At 32.3% G+C, this 23417-nt stretch overlaps 1 pseudogene; it reads right to left on the reverse strand.

Annotated features, from left to right (window-relative positions):
* Nucleotides 1–2593: 2593 nt before the first annotated feature.
* LOC143062454 (salivary peroxidase/catechol oxidase-like) lies at nt 2594–21899 on the reverse strand (annotated as a pseudogene).
* Between the last annotated feature and the right edge of the window lie 1518 nt (nt 21900–23417).

Raw genomic sequence — 23417 nt, forward strand, 5'->3', positions numbered from 1 at the left:
TCCTTGTGAGCAGCAAACCTCTATCAAGAAAATCATGATAGGAAATGTAAGCAAGAATATCGTATCAATTTGGAGATATATACCCCGTATGCAGGTGCTGCTGGAATGTTGCTACATAGAAATGGAAAGTTCATAATTGGAAAAACTGTAATCATCTCTTTTGTCGTAAAGTTTTGTTTTCAACCGACCCTCATTGGCAATTTCTAGATGTAAGTCAAGATATGAGGCCGACTTAACTGTATCTCTTGTATCCTTTATGTCTAGTTCGATGGGTATATATATTCTAGGTTCTGGTGTTGTTTACATCTAAGTTTAACGTACGTGTTGTAGTGTTTGTTATTTGTCTTTGTAATTTATTAACCTTTCCTGGTTAGTCGATGTTTGTAATGTCCTTATGGCGTGGCTTGGATTTTATGCTTACCGCCAATGTGTTGCTGTTCTGTGGTAATTTTTTTTTTGTATTCTAGTCTTTCTTTTTTGCTTATGTACTTTGTTTATATGCTATTTTGAGTTCATTTGTTAACATATGTGTTTGTTTGTATAGTGATTTCGATTAAAACGTTGACTGCTGTACCCGTATATTTGACATTTTTACCTACTAGAATTATGTCTGTTTGTTTTGGTTACACATTGTTGTCAATGTTATGGAATTTTATGCGACTGACATACAAGTGAAATGTTTAGCTAGCTATCAGACCAGCCTTTAATACATAACTTTCTACACGTCAAGGAAATACCTGTACCGAGTCAGGAATATGACATTTGTTTTTCATTCGTTTGATGCATTGCATAAGCTTTTGATTTCGCAATCTAATAAGGCATTTTGTCCGTTTAGAATTTTCCTTGGCTTTCGGGATTTTTGTTATTTCACCTTTTCCCACTATAATAGGTCTTTAATCAATTGTGACAATCGAGATAATCATAATTTCGCAAATTCCCTTTAACTGCAATGACTCTTTTACTGTATTATCAGGCCACTGACAAACAAATATGAATTGTCTCATATATACAACAATATCGCAAGATGTAAAAAAAAAAAGTTTAAAAAGACACAAATCCGAGTTTTCAGGAAATTAAGGAATATGACTTCAAATTAACTCATAATAGATATCAGGATTAAAATTGTGTACGCCAGACGCGCGTTTCCTGTACAAAGGATTCAGCAGTAATGCTAGAATGATTTTTTTTTTAAAAAGGCCAAATAAAGTTCTAAGTTGGAGAACATTGACGACACCACAACAGCTTCGAAATTTGTATTTAAAAGACTTTTTTAAGATTGAGTAATTTCCTTTGGTTTATTTTCAACAAGGTTTGATACCTTCCGATGAACTTTTTTGGAAAAAGTTCGAGACGTTCTTTCACATACCCCTGCTTCGTCAACTTTCTGCTTAGACGCTGGTGACGTTTTACAAAGTACGAGTAGTTGCTGCATGCTCTTGAATACCGAATAAATTGGGAAATGTATATACCATATGCAGATGAAGTTGGTATATTACTATTTAGGTGAGTGAAATAATCAAATCGACTCATTTGTCATAGAATCTGGTACTGAGAAAAGCGTGTATGTCAAATTCGAGGTATAAATCTAAATATGAGACGGAAGAAGCCGTGGTTGTGTCTGTAATTTCTAGTTCTAGGGAATAAATCAATGGAATCCAATCAGAAAAAGTTTGCGAAGTATTGCTATATATTTTCACCAGCATAGTAGTAAGCACTTTTGTGTTGACATGAAATATTATCAATCGTTAATGTCCATTACATGTATTGTTCATCTAATGTTGATTTTGTAAATTAAACTTTTGCTGTATTTCACACAATCTTCCCAATAATTTGTTTTGGGTATTTCTTGTGCTATAACTTCGAATTTGATCTGGCCTTCAGACTGTTTTATAATGCATTCCACTGGACAGGTGAGTCTCATGTAGACATACCGTACCGATTATGAACGAGGTGGGTTTTTTTTTTGTTTTTATAACTGCTGAGTAGATACCGTTTATACTAGTGGACGTTTCGTTCCCGATGATATCACCAGCGCAGAAGTCAACACTTTTACGTTGATATGAAATATAATTGATAGCACATTTACTATTCATTTAATGTTTTTAAAATGTTGAATAATTTTTGCACTTAAGATTTTTTATAGCACATGTAGCAGGCACAGACAGTTTTAGCTGTATTTAGCGAAAATGTCGATTTTCAAGTTCTTGAATTTTGTATTGGATTTGGCTTTCAAATGTTTGAATGGAGCGCCACCGATGAATTACACGAGAGCGAAATAAGTGTCTGGTGTTCCGAATTATATATCTTTATTGAGTTTTAAATCTAGCTAGTCAGGAATATGACAGCTAGTTGTTATCTAATAGTTCGTTTCTATGTATGTTGCATTGTCGTTTGATTTTGGTTGCACTTCAGTGTTTCTGTTGTTTTGTTTTTTCCTATTGTATTATTGTTGATGTGTTTCCATCGGTTTAAGATTTTAACCCGTATTTTTTTTCTCTCAACCGATTAAATGACTTTGAACAGCGGTATACTACTGTTGCCTTTATTAAAGTCAGAAAACGAAACATTGATATCTACAAGTTTATTTCTCTCTTACATTACATATAAAAACTTTTCTGAGGATAAATTATTCATGCCGTGTTCATTTATTTATAAACACTATTGCGACATATCTTTCCACAAATCTAGATTGAGGCTAGGGAAATTTCTGCAAGGTATTTTCTTGTTACTAAAAAGAAACAAGAAACATATGTATGTTAAAATTAATCTTTCATAAAATATGTGGTTTATTCATTAATTAAATAAATAAAAATAAGGATAATAATAATAATCATAATAATCATACATATTTTCATTGTAATAATTTCTTGACATTGTCTGTTTTGTATAAGATAACGCATAACAAATTTAAAGACAAATCGTCGCACAAAATTAACACATTGAATTAAATCACTTAACATGAGTTTTCCCTTTTTTGAATACAAAATTCATACCCGAAAACAGATTTTAAATGACGAAGTTAAAATTTTATAATTTTGTCACGGAAAAAGGCAAGGTTGATCACTGATTTAAACCATTAGCTTTCATCACAATGCTTGATTCCCAAAATCAACAATATATTGTTTTTGTTTGATATACGTTTCATTAGAACACTTTCATGAAAACTCTCGATCGTAACCGATTTATTTTCTCTAGCCTCTCCCTTTACTCGAAAGATTCAAACATCATGAAAGGGCTTCTTAAGAACACATAAGCCGTGATTTATATTAACAAATTATTTAACTAGCTCAACTAGAGAATGTCTTAATATCCCATGTTGTAGGTTACACCAAGTCATACAATTTGACAGGGAGGACATATTCTACAAAAGGATGACTTAGCATTTGAGAATGGTTAACGTAATTTTTTTATATATCACTAAAGTTGAATTCAGCAGTGATACAACTATATTTATACCTGCCTTCTATCAAACACATCATCAATTCAGCCAGGAATATAAGGAGTATCTCTGTTTTAGTGTATGGACTTTTAATATGTAATACACATGAAGAAACATTTCGTATCAGGATTTTTAGATCACAGATGAACTCTAGATTTTTATGATTCTCTATTTTGCTTTAATTTGCTAGGTGTTTGTTTATAGACATTTTAAATATCAAAATCCAAGCAAACTGAGTTTAATGTTTATTACATTAATTAAACTTCGTGTAAATTTACGCCTGGAAAAAGGCTTTTTCTTTAATGTAAAATAATTACAATAGATGTACGTTTCATTATAATTAGGACACACCCGCGAAATCGCGGCCATATACAACTTGTGAACTGTTGTAGGTTGAGTTTTTGTAAAAGATTTAATGTATGGAGAATTTCATAAAAGGTATCAAAAGCCCTCTCCCTTTTTCCAAAGTCCGATATGTGTTTCCTCTCTGTTAAATTCAATTATTTTGGTATTTCTGGCTTTAGACCATAATTATTTTTCTCCTTTGCTATAATGCATCTTTTGGTAAAAGTCAAATAGAATTAAAAATTTGCACCGCTTCAAACATGAAATAAATGTAACTGCTTATATATAGACCATTATTAGTCAAAATAGTTAATAAAATATGCTTCTATGACAATCCATTTTGAGGGCCTTATAAACATGCCAATGGTAGGATATGAATCTTGTATAAATGACTAAGACCGACTAAGGCTAATTTGAGGGGTAGTCGGAGAGGTCCTCATCCCGAAATTAAAACTATGAAGTCCCGAAATGCAGAATTTAAAGAAATTTATATCCTGAAATCCTGAAATCGAAAAATATCTTCCCGGATCCAGTAAGGATCAATCCCCAAATCCCGAGCTTAAAAACACCCGATCCCGACGTCCCGAAAAAGGTCATGACTTCCTCTAATCTCTACCCTATTTTCATTTTTGCAAAAAAACTCTGGTCACTTTCAACAATTAATATTTATGCCCCACTTATGGGCATTCTGTTTTCTAGTCTGTGCATCCGTGCGTTCGTGCGTTCGTTCTTTCGTTCGTTCGTTCGTTCGTCGTACCGTCCGTCCGTCTGTCTCGATTAAGGCTAACGTTTTTGGTCGATGTAGTTTTTGATGAAGTTGAAGTCCAATCAACTCGAAACTTAGTAAATATAGTGCCGATGTGGCATCCGTGTACTATGGACATATTCTTGTTTCAACATGTTTTACTAATTTAATATATATGCAACTGGTATGACCCCTTACATAGTAAACATTTCAAAGAAAACAGTAGACAGAATATAGAGAGTCTCTCTATATTAAAGTAGTAAAATCGTAGTTTACATGTAGATAAACACGAAAAATAATTGTCCTCTCTAAGGAGGTATAATAGTTGTGGTTCTTGCGATCTAAACACCATGATATGAAGAACGCTCTGATTGGATCATTTATTTTTCATTTTTGTTATCTATTATACGATTGGTTGTACTTGTGTCAACATGTTTTACTTATTTTAATGTATATTATATATGCAACTGGTATGACCCCTTAAATAGCAAAAATTTCAAAAAAAAAAAACAGTAGACAGAATACAGAGAGTCGCTATATATTAAAGTAGTATAATCTTAGTTTACATGTAGATAAACGCGAAAAATAATTGTACTCTCTAAAGAGGTATAATAGTTGTAGTTCTTGCGATCGTAACACCAGTTTATAGAGAACGCTCTGATTGGCTTATTTATTTTTCATTTTTGTTATCTATTATACGATTGGTTGTACTTGTGATGTTTCAAACCGGAAGTCTTATCTATGACTAAAAGTCAGTCTGATGACGGAATCAATATCCGGACTCCTCTTTTGTCGTTTTTCTCCAGAAATAACTCAATCTGAATTATCATAAGAATGGATGACAAATGCGACTATGCATGTTACCTATAGAACACAGAGGCATGACGATTAATTTATCGTGGAAGGAAGAGAAGCGACACACAAAATGAGGTCTTCTCGTTTAATAGTATAGATACGTTATTCTAATTGGATTCACTGCAATTTCGCGTTATTCCTTAATCAACTTCATTACACAATAAAATTCATCATTCATGATGACAGGAAGTCCCACAATAAAATCACAGGTAAATTAAATAAAAACATGATAAAAATCGTGCTTTTATGATCCTAGCTAAACAATGTAATTATAAGTATTAACCGCTTCTTTTTGTTACTTCATAAGGTTGTAAAAGCGTGCTTCGGTCAAAGCTTTTACACCCAAATGAAGTTACAAAAAGAAGTTTTAAATTCTTAATTGATGTAGTGTAAGCTTACCTCTTCAGGAATGCATTAGGTTGAATCTTAGGTAGGTTAAAATTGTCACAAAACAGTTTTGACAATTTCATAGATTTGATGGAATTTAGCTGATCTATAATTAAGAAAAAAAGAAATTCTTAGCCTCTTGTTTGTGTGTTATATAGTGCTAATTCAAAAATAACATAAATATAAAAAAAATGATAACACTTACCTTGATGATATACTTCATTTAATTGATAAAAATGTTTTAATTCGGTAATTCTATCTGAAGTAGCTGATTAAACTAAAATGTACGACAAAAGATAGATTTTTTTTCTATTTTTAACGGTGAAGTTCCTTTGAAACCTTCTGATTGTAAGGGTTTTTCCCACAAATCATTCGTTCGGTTTGGAAAAAAAATTTGACTGTATCTCTGTATCTGTATGTAGGATACATATATAATTATACAGTAGCGCAGGTCTTACATTTATATTTCATTCAAATGAAAATCGTTTAATACGATGTCTTATATGGTTTTTGTGTTTCTTGAAAATGCTTTCATTGTTTCAGACCTGTATGAGGGTCGTAATGGGGGTACCTTCATGACTAATAACGGTAAAAATACTTGCCAAATGATGTTAACGGTATTTTTTGGAGTATGACGATAAAATGAACACTTTCTTTTAGACGATAAAAACATCGACTGATTTTAACGAATCACGTTATTTTTTTCCAAAATTGACGGTAACGATAATTATTTGAGACATCTGACGAATCAGGATAAGGATATTTTGACGAATCACGGTAAAATCCTAACCAATTTTACGCTAATGGTAGCCGAAAATGGCTGTTTGACGCCTGACGTTAAGATCGTACTTAGGCTATCTAAGGTAAAATTAAATAAATCAAGAATTCAAAATTGATACTTTAAGCTGGAAGAGTATTAGTTTAGGATCAAAATTAGAGATATTTGATTTATAAAATACGGCGGGAAAAGGCTGACTCGGGCTTTTACCTTTATTTGCATTTGTATTTTTTTTGGTCTCAAATTCATAGAAAGAAAATCAAGAATCTGCTAAAATTTCGTCAAATGAGCTTTTATGAGCTATTAAGACTTATGTTAAAAGATAAATAGGTGTTATGGGGCAAACTTTATAACTTGTATCATATGGAAAAACACCAATGAGTCCTAACATTTGACACTTATTCCAAAACCTCACCTAAGAACATTCTTTAAGGGCACTACTACCATCCTGTATGATGACCTCTGAATTTTCATTTTTTATACTACTGTATTATTAGCATTACCCCAAAACCTTCTTTAACCTTTGCAAAATTTGATATTTTCAGCTGTTTATTAACCTTCTCCAAGACGTTTCATTATGACAAACGAAATGAGACCTTATCTTTTATTGTTGAAGAAGCGACTTAATTTTAAGTGTAGAAGACAAATAATCATATATATGTTGGGAAAATGATGACAGAATTTGGCTACTTACATTTTTTTTATAGTTAAACATACTTTTGCAATTCAAACATATGGATGGAGAGTTGTCTCATTGGCACTCATACCACATCTTCCTATATCTATATATAAGAAATGAAATCGTTTTCCAACTTAATTTCAAAATTTTTCAATGTGTTTCACCAATTAACCGTTCTTTGTCTTTAAATAAAACCCTGAGACAATAACAACTGATTCATTTATAGATGACTATTAAGATGTCAACAACATATATAAAAAAAATCCGCTATGAGCTATAAACAATATTAAGTACAAATTTTAAATAGCATCCAAGATCTACAACTCCCTTTTACGTTTACAAAAGGATTTAAATATGTACGAAAAAGAGTTATCATTCAATTAATTTGTTAATATTATAAATAAGTTGAATTCATTCGTTAAAGTAATCACTTTGACCTGAATGTATTGTTTGTAACAAACGCGTTTTAGGCTATCACACAGGAGTGAAATTTTTAGCTTATTGAATAAAAAACTGCTTTGCTATGTAGAAATTGAAATAAAAACCCTTTCTTTAACGGCGTAACTGAAATTAAGAGTTTATAAAAACATGTCGTGCAAAAAAATAAAACTAGATGTATCAAAGCGACACGAATGGCCCGTCCTAAAAAGTTGAAAAATCTACAATTTCAATAACACATGTGGACACAAACATGATGGTAGTCTCACATATCAAAAATCAGCTCAAAATCTGGAGACGTATATAAAAATATCTGTATAACTGTGATTTTCAATAATTTCTCAAAGTCCAAAGCCCGTAATTTCAGCAAAAATTACAGGAGCGGAACGAAACTTAAACTTGATCTGTAACTCATCATGATGAAATCACATACCAAAAATCAGCCCAATATCTGAAGGCGTTTAGAAAAAAGTCCGTATAACTGTGATTTTCAACAATTTCTCAAAGTCCAAAGCCCGCAAATTCGGCAAAAATTAGTGGAGCGGAACAAAACTTAAACTTGATCTGTAACTCATCATGGTTACCTCACATACCAAAAATCACCCAATATCTGAAGGCGTTTAGAAAAAAAGCTCCGTATAATGGTTTGTTGCGGAATGACGGAATGACGGAATTACGGAATTACGGAATTACGGAATTTCGGAATATTAGACAAGGGTAAAACTATATGGCACCGACAACTTCGTTGCGGGGCCAAAAAAACTGTAATAAACACGTCAATTCTTATACATTCGTGTGCTACGTCTAAAATATACCCCTAGTAAATCCAGCCTTTCCACGAGGTCTCTCATACCAGTGTCTATCACCGTTTTTCAAGGCTTGAAACTGACGTACAAATATGCATTGGAAGGTTGGGCCTAGTAAACTGCCTGGTTTTGGTTTTTCAGAAACTGCTCCAGCATACAAATCAATGTGTGATGCGTGTCTGAAAATAAGTGCTTTACATTTCACTTGGGTTAAACTTTATGCATTCTATCTCAGACAACACAAAGAGTAAGACAATTTCATTCAATATAAAACTGAACAATATATTTTGTGTAGTTCAGCTTCTTTATCTTATGATATATTTTCATTTAGAATCTCAATTCTTATATATTCGATTGTTCAGTTATCAATGCTCTTACACTTTGTACTTGTTTTGGCTTTCTAACAATTTTGATCTGAGCGTCTCTGATGAGTCTAATGTAGACGAAACGCGCATCTAGACGAAACGCTCTTCTGGCGTATCGAATTATAAGCCTGGTACCTTTGATAACTAGAACACTTGTCTTGCATACTGACATCTGTATAATACAAAACATTGTTTCCACTGGTTGACTGTTGGGTTCTCGACGGTAGCATATTCACAGTAGTCAGGTAATGATATGATCGAAAGGAAAGTGTTTGATACTTGTATTTCAGCAAATTAATCAGGTTTGGATTCTAAAACAAAAGTTGCAACTGACATGTCTTAAAAGCTCCTTTCTGTTCTGGTAGCTAAAGAGATTATGATGATATAAAATGCTTTATTTATTTAACTCTAACATGTTCACATGTGCAACGATGACTTATCATGATATTAATGTTTTGTGCAATAAAATAGGAATAGTATGTATATATTATAGTAGACACTTGAAACTTTCATACCTGTATAGTTCTTTGATTTTATCAGAACTTTCTTTATCATGATCGGCAATTATATCATCGCAAAATTTTACTGGAATTAAACCACAAAATTGTCTCCATGAATTGTAATCTGGTAGACCATGATCTCGTCCTCTCTGAATATTTCGAGCAGCTAAATCATGACTTGTGCCTTCCATTTTGAACAATTTGTTCCGTACTTCAGACTGGAAAAATCTGCAGAATAAATTTGGGCTTATTTGAAATATCCACACGAAGAGAAACAATTGCAACATATAACATTTCGAATAAAAACGGCAAAAAAGTTCACTTACCGATAAAATCAAAATAAAGAATTTTAACGTCTAATCTACTAATAATTACTTACTATAGCGACTATAAATGATCATTGAAGAATTAAAAAAAAAATACCGAAAAAGAAAATTGAAACAAACAGGACCCGTAATACAAATTATTGGAAACATGGCGGCTGGTATCTTACAAATCAGAAAAGCGTACACTGGTAACAATTCACCGCTTTTGAAATGCTGGAAAAAGTGGGGTCATTCTGTTTAGTTATTTTTGTTGAGAAAAACAATGAAAAATGTGACATACAAATTGAAAGAAAAGATTCCCACAACCTTTTGTTAATACAATGTATTGTTCAGATTATCACGATCCGATACCAGGGTTGAGTTCAATATCGAACAGCTTCATAGATCTACATAGGGCTTTTGACTACTGAACGTGTAGCTAGTATATCTGCTAAATAGATCTAGATAGCAGCTAGTCTAGCTACACGTTCCGTAGTAAAAATCTACCTATCCCTTTGTTCCCATGTCTCAGTAGTAACATACCCTCTGACCCTTCGTATGGTGTTTACATATCGCAGTTGATACGTTATGCTCGTGCATGTTCACACTATACGGACTTCATATACAGGAGTGTGCTCTTAACTCAGAAACTATTCAAACAAAGTTATGAGGAGGACAGATTATAAATGACATTCCGTAAATTTTACGGACACCATTATAAATTGGTTGATCCATACGATGTGTCTTTGTCCAAACTGACTAAGGACATTTTTACCACGTGTTAGATTGTGGTTTGACATTGCATCGTCTAATCTTTTGATTACCGAACGTGACTTATTCCCGATTGTGACTGTTTTGCTGAGTGTGAACTCGATTGCTTTAAGACGTGTCATGGTACTTTTCTATCCAAAATTCATTCATTTAGTTTTGATGTTATATTTGTTAATCTCTTCGGATTTTGTCAAATGTCATTTCGTTTGTAGTTGTAAATCTTATTTTTTTTCTGTTGTATTCGTGTAATATGGTATCACTCAAATCATTTATTAAATGAGTTTAGGTCAACTAAATGTATACGATATACTTGGTTTACAGTTTAATTTGGAGGAAATACTGACATAGCCAGATAATGCAATTAATAATCTAATTACTACCACAATTTTATATTAATTAGTATTGTATAATTTTCATTGTTATGAATAAATGTTATATCAGTATTACAATTAATTCTATTCTAATTCTATCCTATTTTGGGGAAATTTTGAGAAATTCAAATGTGACGTCACTTTGTGCGTTGATCTCTTTGGCTAACTCGGCTGTGAATTTTTATGTGCTGGTTTATATTGTTTTATGTATCCGATTTTATTCTGTAGTTAGTCACCACTTCGGTGTTATCATGTATATCTATTATATAGTCATTTTTTATAAATTTACTTTTTACAAAAGTATGAATTATTCTGAATAATAAGGATGTTCTTATCCCAGACAGACAACCCTAGCCGTATTATGCACTTTTTGAACTTTTGGTCCTCAATGCTTTTCAACTTTGTACTTGTTTTTGGCTTTCGAACTGTTTTTATCTGAGCGTCACTGGTTAGTCTTGTGTTGACAAAACGCACATAGGCGTATTAAATTTAAACCTGGTACCTATTGTTACCTACTATTCGTGTGTTTCTCTGTCCTATATGTTCTCCCATTTATTTGTATTGTAGTCCTGTCATGTAATGTTGTCATTTTAATGTTATATTTAACATTGCCATAAAAGCGGGAGGTTTGGCTAGCCACAAAACCAGGTTAAACCCACCATTTTTTTTTCTTAAAATGTCCTGTACCACGTCAGGAAAATGGCCATTGATATATTAAAGTTCGTTTCTGTGTGTGTTACAATCTGATGTTGTGTTTCTGTTGTGTCTTATATTTGATGTGTTTCGTTCAGTTTTAGTTTGTAACCCGGATTTGATTTTTTTCTCAATCGATTTAGGAATTTCGAAGAGCGGTATACTACTGTTGCTGCTACGATATTGAACGCAACACAGATCTTTCATGATCGGATACCAGAACTGTCGTCACGATCCGATTTTAATAAGTCACAACCGTTTCCATTTGATTAGGATCTTTCTGTTTTGAATTTTCCTCGGAGCTCAGTTTTTTTTTGTGATTTTACCCTTTACCTTCTCCTTAATAACTAATCAATTTTACCTGTCTGCTTTCATGCACTGTTCATGTGTTAGCCATCTTGCAATCTTGTCTGTATAACTACCATCTTCTTTCAGAATCATATGAGTGCTGAAGAAATTGTCATCCAGGTTTTCTCGATGCAAAGTTCTATAGTCACTAGATAAGTAAGCTAGACTAGGTACGATTAATGTGTGTCCTATTCGCAGAGCAGCGGTCGCAAACGAATTTCTAATTCTTGGGTCTAATTCTTGGTCGTACAGGTCTTTGAAGGGATTTCTTCCTCTGCGACGAATACGTAAACGATGTCGGTTCATTGCCTTCTTACCAACCATTAATGGTAAATATTCATTATAAGTAATGTGTTGAACTAATGCTATGATGATTTTCCGGGTTTCTTGAAAAACCTTTTCGTCCGACCAGTGTGGGTTAATTTCTTCAAGTTTTCTTGCTATAGCATTGTGTTGTCTGACAAGTAAAAGATGATTCATGCCAAGGTTTGGAATTTCGTCGACTCGGAAATCCCCTGAAATTTAATAGAAAGTTCTTTCATAACTTTAGAGATGCATTTGCATTGTGTCATGTGTTTTATTATTTGTCTGTTTGTCTTCTTTCATTTTTAGTCAGGCGTTGTCAGTTTACTTTCGATTTATGAGTTTGACTGTCCCTCTGGTGTCTTTCGTCAATCTTTTAAGAAATAAAAATGATGACATGTCTCAATTTTATATTTGGGTATTTGGTAATGTACGATACGTATACAAGTTTACTTATAGAATCGTTGAATTAACGCATTCGACATGGTGAGGTTTGTGTTAACAATGTTATATTTTTGCGTCAAGTACACACTTTTACGCTCTGATTGATATAGGATAACCCATTCTTTTTACAGTTACAATTTCAACATTTCTTTAGTTTTCATATAGCATTACAATTAATAATGCGAAGCAGGTTAAGTGAATTAATAAAAGTGATTAATATTCGTGTAAAAGCTTAATTGATAAAATGAGATATTTATCTTTATTCAGTTTATATGAATGCAGTTCATTTTGAGGTTACTGCAGTTTTGAACTTAATTATTGATTGAATTGAATATTGCTTACTTGACGTTATGCGAATATTATGTAATGCATATACAGGACGAGAAAAAAAAACAATGTTTACAAGATGCATTCTGCAAGGTATGACACAGGAGTAAAAAAAAACAACCGAAATCCGCTTATTAATCCAAAACCATTAAAGAACCAATATCTGTTATAACGTTATTTAACATCAATAACAAGAGTTGTGTCGTAATTCCACAATACTTTTGGCCAAATAAATTAGACTCAACTCAAATATGCATTTTCCGTGCAAGCAGACCTGAACCAGCATTTAATGACATTTGTAATCCAATACACCAATACAATAATCTCATATAAATATGCAAACAACGTATAGCACATTAAGCTATACTAAGTAATTTGGACACAACTTGGTGAACAAAAATATGTTTCCGACAACAATAGTAGTAAATATCTATTTACGTCCAAGAACATTCCAAATGATTAATATCATATAATGAATACCCGTCATAAACGGACACTCGCAGCCCAGGAAAAAAACCAAATAGTTTGGAAACCTGCGTGACGGAGCAATACAAGAACCGTTTCTGTGTAATGATGCCATACTTCATCATGATTATGATAATATGAAAAGCAAAATTTTATACAAAAAATGACGTTTTAACAGTATGATATCTACGACTTTCTAGAATGACCAACTAGACAATTTTTTCACGATCCCCTGAAAAACAAAATTAGCATAATAAAACGTTATGTCACCTGACCTATCGAATCCTACATCATTGACCCATACAAAATGTGACAGAAATCTTAAGACAGTATTTTTCCGCTATATACTGCGAAACGCTGACAAATAAATTTATCATTTTGTTGAAGTGATGTCACTAAAGTCGATACCAAGCGATATCCTAGCTCACTAGTTATATAACGTGCAAGTAGCCATTGCAAAAAAAGATAAATGACATAAATACTGAACTCCGAGGAAAATTCAAAACGAAAGTTCCTTATCAAATTACAAAATCAAAAGCTGAAACACATCAAATGGACGGAAAACAACTGATATATTCCTGAAATATTCCAACAATAGGGGAACAGCATTCAACACTGTGTTATAAGCCTAATAAACAATAAATAAAACAAATATGTCCACATGGCAAAGAGAAAAACAAAATGGCATATAGACAATGGAGGGATGAATAAGTACCGAGCCACGACAAGGGGATATTACCAAAAAGGACTAGCAGTAATGGATTAAAAATATATAAAGACAAATAAAAGAACAATACAACACGCAATTAAGCTGACAAACAACGTCAGTACATAGAATCTACACTTCAAGACCATCATTTCTTTTATATTGAAATCTTCCTAAAATCATTTCTTGAAAAATGACGAGACGTGCCTTGACGTTATTCAGGTTCATCAACTTTATACTCAGACACGGAAACACTGTAGGATAAAGTTCTGGTGCATGAAACTCAAACGATGTAGCAGTTGAACTTTTAAACGCAACGTTGGTTCATAAAAATATATCTGCACCAGTTTTTTTTTGACAATATTGTCTTAATTATACTTTAAACATAGTTGTATCGAACCTGCTAAATGACAATGATGTTGTGGCTTGATGTTACGGCATTCTCCATTTGGATTTTCTGGCAGCATTTTATTCGAACTCATATTTAACAATCCTGTAGGAAATAAGATTATGAGCAAATTTGTTATCTATATATTTAATAATTTGTTTTTGATATGTTTACAAAATTTGGAAGCAATTTGTAAGAAAATTTCTGACACCATCCAAGAAAAAACACATTAAATATACATTTTATATCATTCTGTTGAATATGCGTACATTAAATTAACATCGAAAGTATCGTATGATCGATCAATTTTAAACAGTTTTATGTACGAAATTGATAAGAGATTATTCCATCCAAATGCATCTAATGTATCCACTAAATAGTATGCGTTACTTTGTATTCATGTCTCTTACCTGCATGGCAAAAAAAAGTCATCTTCATATTTTATTTTTATATTATGAACTTACATACATCCAAAGCATATGTCTTAGATTTATAAATCAGAATATGTCGTAGTTCTTTGCAATGCCAATTAGTGTTGGTGGAGATTAGCAGACCATCAAGAAGAATATTATCAGATATACATCTGAAGGAAACAAGCCGAAAAAGAAAAACACTTTTCCTGCGTCCGAAGAGTCTTACAGTCATAATGTTGATTAAATAATGTTGTGATGATATTGTAACGAAAAAACGTATGACATACCTCCGTGTGTATCACGTAGTTTTGACATTTGCTCTTCTGTTGATCCATAAACCATAGATCCATCAATAAACGATGTTACGTCATTCATTTGTTCTCTTTGTCCTGGCATATTGATTAAAAGTTTTAGATTTTTAAAGGAGGAAAGACATGTGCAAATCATAAAATAAATATTTATATATACTTTTTAGTCATGCTTTGAACGTTATAACTTACAAAAGGTATTTTTTTCATAAATATTCCAATAGTATACAAATGAACTTATAAGAAGTAGCTTCGCTAAGGACTATTGTGAACACTAGACGGATACATGTATAGCATAAACAAGATTTTCCAGATAGTACAACTTATGCGACATTTTAATAGCTTTTGCGATGAGTAGTTAATTAGACATTTGGTTTTCCTGTTTGAATGTTTTTACAGTAGTCATTTATTTATCCCTATGTAGCTTGCGGTTAAATGTGAGACAAAGCTCCGTGTTGAAATGCATACTTTGACCTTTATTGGCTTACTTTTACAAATGATGACTGGAATGGAGAGTTGTCTCATTGGCACTGATACCACATCTTTTCATGTTAATTATATCTTTGGATATTTTCTTTATTTGTTAAGAGATATACTCTTGCGTCCTTTAAATTCAATTGTGAATGTAGGAAACGATGCGTGCCTAAACATACATGTTTTCTATGACGGTAACTAACGCACATTATGTTTTCCAATTCAGCTTGTCATGAATAATATGGATTTTTTTGTTTGAAGAACTTAATAATAATAAAAAACACGTTTAAAGGATTCTCCGTAGAACAGTAGATCAATTTTCAACCTGGTTAACACCTGGTTAAATCCACCTTTTCTACAGACGAAAATGCCTATATCAAGTTAGGACAGTTGTTATTCATTCGTTTGAGTTTTTGATAATGCCTTTTTTTAATTTTCCTCTGGGTTCCGGATTTTTGTGATTTTACTTTTTTCCATTTATCAGTTAGCATAGCAAGCATTAATCAAGAAGAATTGAGGCCGTTTGAATTGAAAAAAATATATCTATTGGATTGTTACATACATTGGAATGAATGATGTTACCTGTTGAACAGCTTTTGCCTGCTGCAGATGATCTTACAAAGTTTAAACATGTTATACTTTTGAAAAATGGATCATCTTCTGGTACTGGTATAACGTAACAATCCTTCCTGAAAAATTCAACACAACAGATATTATTAGTTGAAAATGTTATTTTCCCTCAACGATGTATGCATGTAGATTATTGAAAATACAGTAATTGTAAACTTTGATTATACAAACTATGTTCTCTGAAAATTAAGGTCTTAAGGCATGTAATTCTTTTTTTTTTTAATAATATAAGAGGTTTTATCCAACGTCTATACGAACAGGGTAAAGGCAAATTGAAATTTATTAGTATATGATATAGATGTGTGTTATGTCGGAACATGAAGTTTTTAACTTACTTTTCGTACGAACCTAACAGGACCGTATATTTTAAACCTAAGCATTTTATTAAATACGGTACTCAAGTTTAAATAATTTTAAGACTTTAAAAAACATACACTGAAATGTCACACAACTTATATAACAAGAAATCTTTTGACATTTCTAAATTAATGTTTTCCTTAAATGTAAATGTAAATTTGAAAACGTTATATCATTCTTATATGAACCTCAGTCATCTTTTTTTATATACAAAATTATGTTACATCAATTAAAAGGTATTGTTGTTCATTTCTAAAAGAGGGACGAAGATACCAGAGGGACAGTCAAACTCATAAATCTAAAACAAACTGACAACGCCATGGCTAAAAATGAAAAAGACAAACATACAAACATACAAACAATAGTACACATGACACAACATAGAAAACTAAAGAATAAACAACACGAACCCCACCAAAAAAAACTAGGGGTGATCTCATATGCATAGTCACTTTAGATATCCAACAGAACTATAATTGTGCGTATTTTTTCTCTGCTTTTCTATCGCTTTTTGTCTCGATATTTTTCGAAAAAAGTAACATGCAAATCATACTAGGTGGATCAAAGATCAAAGATATTATGATAACTGTTTTACAGAACAATCAATTTCGTAATCTTGTGTAGTGTTGTATGTTGTTTGTTTTTTTTTACGACAATGGCGACAGAATATGCTTCGGAAAAATAATAACATATTTTCATAGCATTATTTGTATACGGCATTTCACAAATCGTTATAATTATTTTTTTTATATTTTTTTTTTCAGAAATAATAATTTAATGTTGAAATTTCAGAACGATACACATTTTTCTGCATCAAATTCTCATTTCGACAATAAATATCTCTTCAGTGAGAAGAATAATGAACTAGAGGCTCTTAAGAGCTGGTGTCGCTCATCTTGGTCTATGTGCATATTCAACAAAAGACACAGATGGATTAATGACAAAATTGTGTTTTGGTGTTGGTGATGTATTTGTAGATCTTACTTTACTGCACATTCTTGCTACTTACAATTATCTTCATCTTTCATGAACTTGGCCCATTAGTTACAGAGGAAAATATTTTGTTAAAAATTTACAAAAATTTACAAAATTTATGAAAATTGTTAAAAATTGACTGTAGAGGGCTGTAACTCCTTAAGGGGTCAACTGACCATTTTTTCATGTTGATTTATTTGTAGATCTTACTTTACTGAACATTATTGCTGTTTACAGTTTATCTCTATCTACAATAATATTCAAGATAATAACCAAAAACGGCAAAATTTCTTTAAAAATTACCAATTCCGGGGCAGCAAACCTACAACCGGTTGTTTGATTCGTCTGAAAATTTCAGGTCAGATAGATCTTAACTTCATGAACAATTTAACCTCAGTCAGATTTGCTCTAAATGATTTGGTTTCAGAGTTATAAGCCAAAATCTACATTTTACCCCTATGTTCTATTTTTAGCCATGGCGGCCATCTTGGTTGGTTGGCTAGATACCCAATGATGATTGTAGCCAAGTATGGTTAAATTTGGCCCAGTAGTATCAGAGGAGAAGATTTTTGTAAAAGATTACAAAAATTTACGAAAAATCGGTAAAAAATGACTATATAGGGCAATAACTCCTTAAAAGAGGTCATTTTGGTCATGTTGACTTATTTGTAGATCTTACTTTGCTGATCATTATTGCTGTTTACAGTTTATCTCTATCTATAATAATATTCAAGATATTAACCAAAAACTGCAAAATTTCCTTAAAATTGCCAATTCAGGGACAGCAACCCAACAACCGATTGTCCAATTTGTCTGAAAATTTCAGGGCAGCTAGATCTTGACTTGATAAACAAATTAACCCCATGTCAGATTTGCTCTATCCCATAGCGGCCATCTTGGTTGGTTGGCTGGGTCACGCCACACATTTTTTTAAACTAGATACCCCAATGATGATTGTGGCTAAGTTTGATTTCGACGACGACGACGACGACGGACGACGGACGACGGACGCCAAGTGATTAGAAAAGATCACTTGGCCTTTTAGGCCAGGTGAGCTAAAATCCAAAAAAATACTAAAACATGCAGAGTTTATGAACCAAACTTATATACTAAACTATATTAAAAAGACAAAATGCATAGCCAAAGCTGAACAACAAATCAGAACTTTATTAGGTAAGAATAAACAGGATAATCAAATCCCACCAATTAAAATCAATTATCTCTAAAGATTAAAAACAAAAAATATATGTGTATTGGTGTAACATGTTAAGATAAAGCATATGCCAAAATTCTGGACAGTAAGGAAAAATAAGGGATAAAAAGATAAATATCTTTGAAGAATTCTCTTATCCATATACTTACTCCAAAGAATTGGCAGGATCACAACAATCCAGATCAGCTGGATGAGTATTGGAAAAAGAATTAAAACAATTATTTTTTCTTAATTTATTCATTGTTTACTTATTCACTTTTGATTGTTGATGCAAACTAACCAATCGGTAAGTTCAACTACTATCAACGGTCGAAAATAGCCTTCTTTAATGTTACCTAGTAAGAGCAAAGTTTTGATTTGTATATGATTGTATTGATTTGATACTGACGTCTACATTCAAATCTCTTCATATATACATTTTTTTAATTATAATTGCATTTATATCTTTTATGGAAAACCACACGATTATAGAAAATATAAAACAACACGTTATTAATTTCGTGCGTCCGAAGTGCTTTTCTGGATTTACCTTCACCAGGAACGCTCAAAGGAACTATTTGAAAGCCGAATATCTTTGAGAACAAAAAAAGTGAAGAGCTATACAACCCGAAAGGACCCTGAACATATCCAAATCTAAAGGACCTGAACATATCCAAATCTAAAGGACCCTGAACATATCCAAATCCATCTAAGGTCATCTTTGCCTGAGGGAATTGAATGTTTTTCAACATTGCTTTATTACATATTGCATACCTCCTTCCCCTGGTGTCGCTGCAACATCATGTGCTATGAATTGTCCATGAGCCATAAACTGTACTGTGTGAATTGTAGAAAAAATGGTGGTATTCTTTGCATCAAAAAGCTTGTTACTGACGAGTCTGGCACTCGGCATTACATGGTGGTCTCTAGGGGCATCACCTACATAGATATGTTTCAGTATATTGATCCAAAATTTAGACTAACTTCATATTTTTAAAAATGCAAGAAGTAAATACATGTATATCGCTATCCTTTCACATTTTTAACAAATGTTGAAATGCTTCTCGCCATAGTTTAATATTTTGATAGAATAGTCTTTCTGTTTATGTATCTCTGAACGAAATAAAATGTATAATAACACAATAACCGAGCTTCCAGGAAAATTCAAAACGAAAAAGTCCCAAAATCAAATGACAAAATCAAAAGCTTAAACACATCGGACGAATTGATAACATATGTCATATTCCTGACTGGTACAGGCGTTTTCTGATGTAGAAAATTGTGGATTGAACCTTGTGTCATAGCAAGCTAAACCTTTCACTTGTACTTGTAAGAGTAAACATTAATTGATCATAGTGTTGTTTAACACGCACACATATTCAAGTTTTTGCTCAAAAGCAGACTTTTTTTTCACAGGTCGATCACTTAAGGTAACAGTAGTTTACCACTTTTCAAAAGTCATAAATCGTTTCAGAGAAAACTCATCTGGGTTACAGACTAAAACCGAGGGAACACAGCAACTGTAAGAAAAAAACAACGGAACAACAGAAAGAAAAACCCATCATACATAGAACTATTTTATAACAACTGTCATATTTCTAACTTAGTACAGGATATTATGGGTTGAACCTGGTTTTATGTATTTATAGTCAAACCTTCCACTTATATAGCAATGTTTAATAAATTGCTTCTTTGAGCACAGCTGTATACGACCGAGATGCCCCACCCTGAAAAGTTGGGCCCAACATGGACACAATATTCATGCTTGATGCTGGTCTGATACTTACTAAATTTTTGATACACAATAGGTTTGTGACACAGAATAACTGTAGTCAAAAGAACTTCAAATTAGTTATATGATTTGAATTTATATTCATTTTTTTTTGCTTTTGTGCAATACACTATGCTGTTGCGAATAGACCAATGAATTGACAGCTAATCCCCTCAAGACAATCAGCTTTTCATAATTTACAAGCAGTGGTAGGGAGGTAATCAAACAGTATTCTTTAAAGTGATTTGCATTACCTCCCTTAAACTTCTTAAAAATTGTCTCAATTGACCTTTAACCAGAAAAAAAACCTAGTTTTCCCCCTTTTTGCCCCTAATTACTAAATGGCTTGAGCAATAACACCCCAAGGTCAATCCTAACCATCCTTTTGTATTATGGAAACTTGTTGTATAATTTCAGAGAGATTCATACTCTTTAGAACAAGTTATTGTCTCGAAACTACAAAAATGCTTATTTGGGCCCCTTTTTGGCCCCTAATTCTTAAACAGTTGGGACCATTACCCCCAAAATCAATTCGAACCTTCCTATAGTGGTTATAAACCTTGTGTTAATTTTTTTTTTAGTATTTCTATTAGCTTATACTAAAATTATTATCCCGAAACCATCTGTCTTCGAACGACGCTGACAACGACGACGACGACGACAACGTCATACCAATATACGACCAATTTCTTTTTAATTTTTGCGGTCGTTACAAAATACCGCTAAAATGTCAACACTACGTGGTAGGAATACAGTTCAAACAAATGCAAGAACACTCAGCACAGAGAAATACATAAATAAATAATATAATACCGGTAGTACATTAATTATATGTAAATCGCATAATAACAACGGACACCTCACAAGACTAATAACAACGGACACCTCATAAGAACTAACAACAACATAGAACACTTCAATCTACACGTCACATTAATGGATCAACGCCACAAAAAGTAACTGATAAAGAACGATCTTCGTTGCCAAACTGTGTGAATACTTGTAAGTCCATTTATTCTTTAAAACCATTTGACAGCCTGTATATATATGACTTTATCGTAAACTTAATGTTGTTGTGAAACTATTTCATTCATATACCGTCTTTTGTTCATTGTTATGCTTACCTTCACTATACATCGGTGGTATGAAGCGACCCTGTGGCGTAAAGGACATGCCTAGAGAAGGGTTGATTAAATTGTTACAAGCTCCATTAGCTGTACGGTAACGATCAGTATTATCATTGTTACAAGTAAATCTTTTAGGACATTCAACTGATGAGAGTTCTTGGTTTGGTGAATTCGGCATCATTTCGTCAAGGTTTCCTAATCTGCAACCATGTTAAAACTGTTTACATTTTTATAATTATACAAGTGAATTGAATTAATGGATTTGTGATATTTATATAGGAAACTAACTGATATGAAGCAACAAATAAATAAACTTATAATCTAATTAGATTTCATTATTTTCGTAAGATTGTTTGTGTTATGAAGAAAATATGAAAATACATAGACAAAAGAATCCCATTAAATGCGTATTCCTAACACTTGTTATGACATGAAGGTTGTTTTTCTTCATGCGGGGGTGCATTTAATGTAAGTAAAATAATATACTTACGCGTATTTCATCAGAAGGAGAAGCACCGTAGTAACAAAGTTTTGCATTCTATAATGAGACAAAATACTATATTTAGAATCTATTTTTCTAGTTTGGCAAACTTTTGTAATATTACTAGTGTTTTGATGGCCTAACAATCAAGGGTTTCCATAACCAGTCGATAGTTCTAAGTCGGTTATATTAAGGAGAAGGTATTCTCCCTTATAGAACCATAAAAAACACTGTATATGCTAATGCTAATCATTTGAACTAACAAGATGTATGTTGCAAAAGATGATAACGAACTTCAAGAGCACATATTCTAGGGCAGAACCAATGATAATAGATTCTGATTCTTCCAATAACCAATACTTTTGAATTGCAATTTTTTCGAATGGCACATAACAAATGGGAAAATCAGTGTATTTAAGCTTTAAGATTAAGATTCAATGCTCCTAAGGCTTTGTTGATCAAATATTGACAGTGTTAGTGGAATCTCTTTTGGCTTTGATGTCCATGAACGACTTATTTTGCTTTTTGAATGTTTTCATGTTTTTCCAGAGACATATGTTGCATATTGAACAAAGAATCATACCTTTACAATGATTAAAAATACAATTAGAAACTGAAATTTAATTTAGAAAATATACGAACGAGAACAAAGTATAAACACATATTTAAAATACGATTGTCTTTATATTACAATTGATGAGCTACCGGTGCGCGCTCAAACGGCATATGATACATGAAATAAGGAAAATTAAGGTTGGTATATAAGAAATGTGTTGTACTTAGCATTGCAACACTGCTAATTTTACCCAAAAAAAAATCAGTAAATTACAGGTCTTCCCGTTTCGTTTTATAAGACATGGTAATTGTATGTTAAAGTTACTAGTATGCATTTCGTTATTATTTTTCACTGGTACGTTTTTCTTGAATTTTAAAATAACTGAATGGTTTTACCTTCTACTGAGATTTTGTGAAAATAAATGATTATTGCCAATTTTTACTCTCCTCAAACTATAACCACAATATAAACTTGAAAAAGACAAAGTTGCCCAGTAGGCATTATAACATATTTCCACGATGTTAAAGCAATTACTGATTCATATAATTTTTTATTTATTTTACATAACTACTTATGAATTACTTTGAGCGTCACATTATATATGAAAATCTATTTTATTGTTATTTTAATACTTGCACAATCTGTTATTGCGTGATAAGTTGAATGTTATGTCGG

Source organism: Mytilus galloprovincialis, chromosome 2 (assembly GCF_965363235.1).
Source record: "Mytilus galloprovincialis chromosome 2, xbMytGall1.hap1.1, whole genome shotgun sequence".
Lineage (NCBI taxonomy): Eukaryota > Metazoa > Mollusca > Bivalvia > Mytilida > Mytilidae > Mytilus > Mytilus galloprovincialis.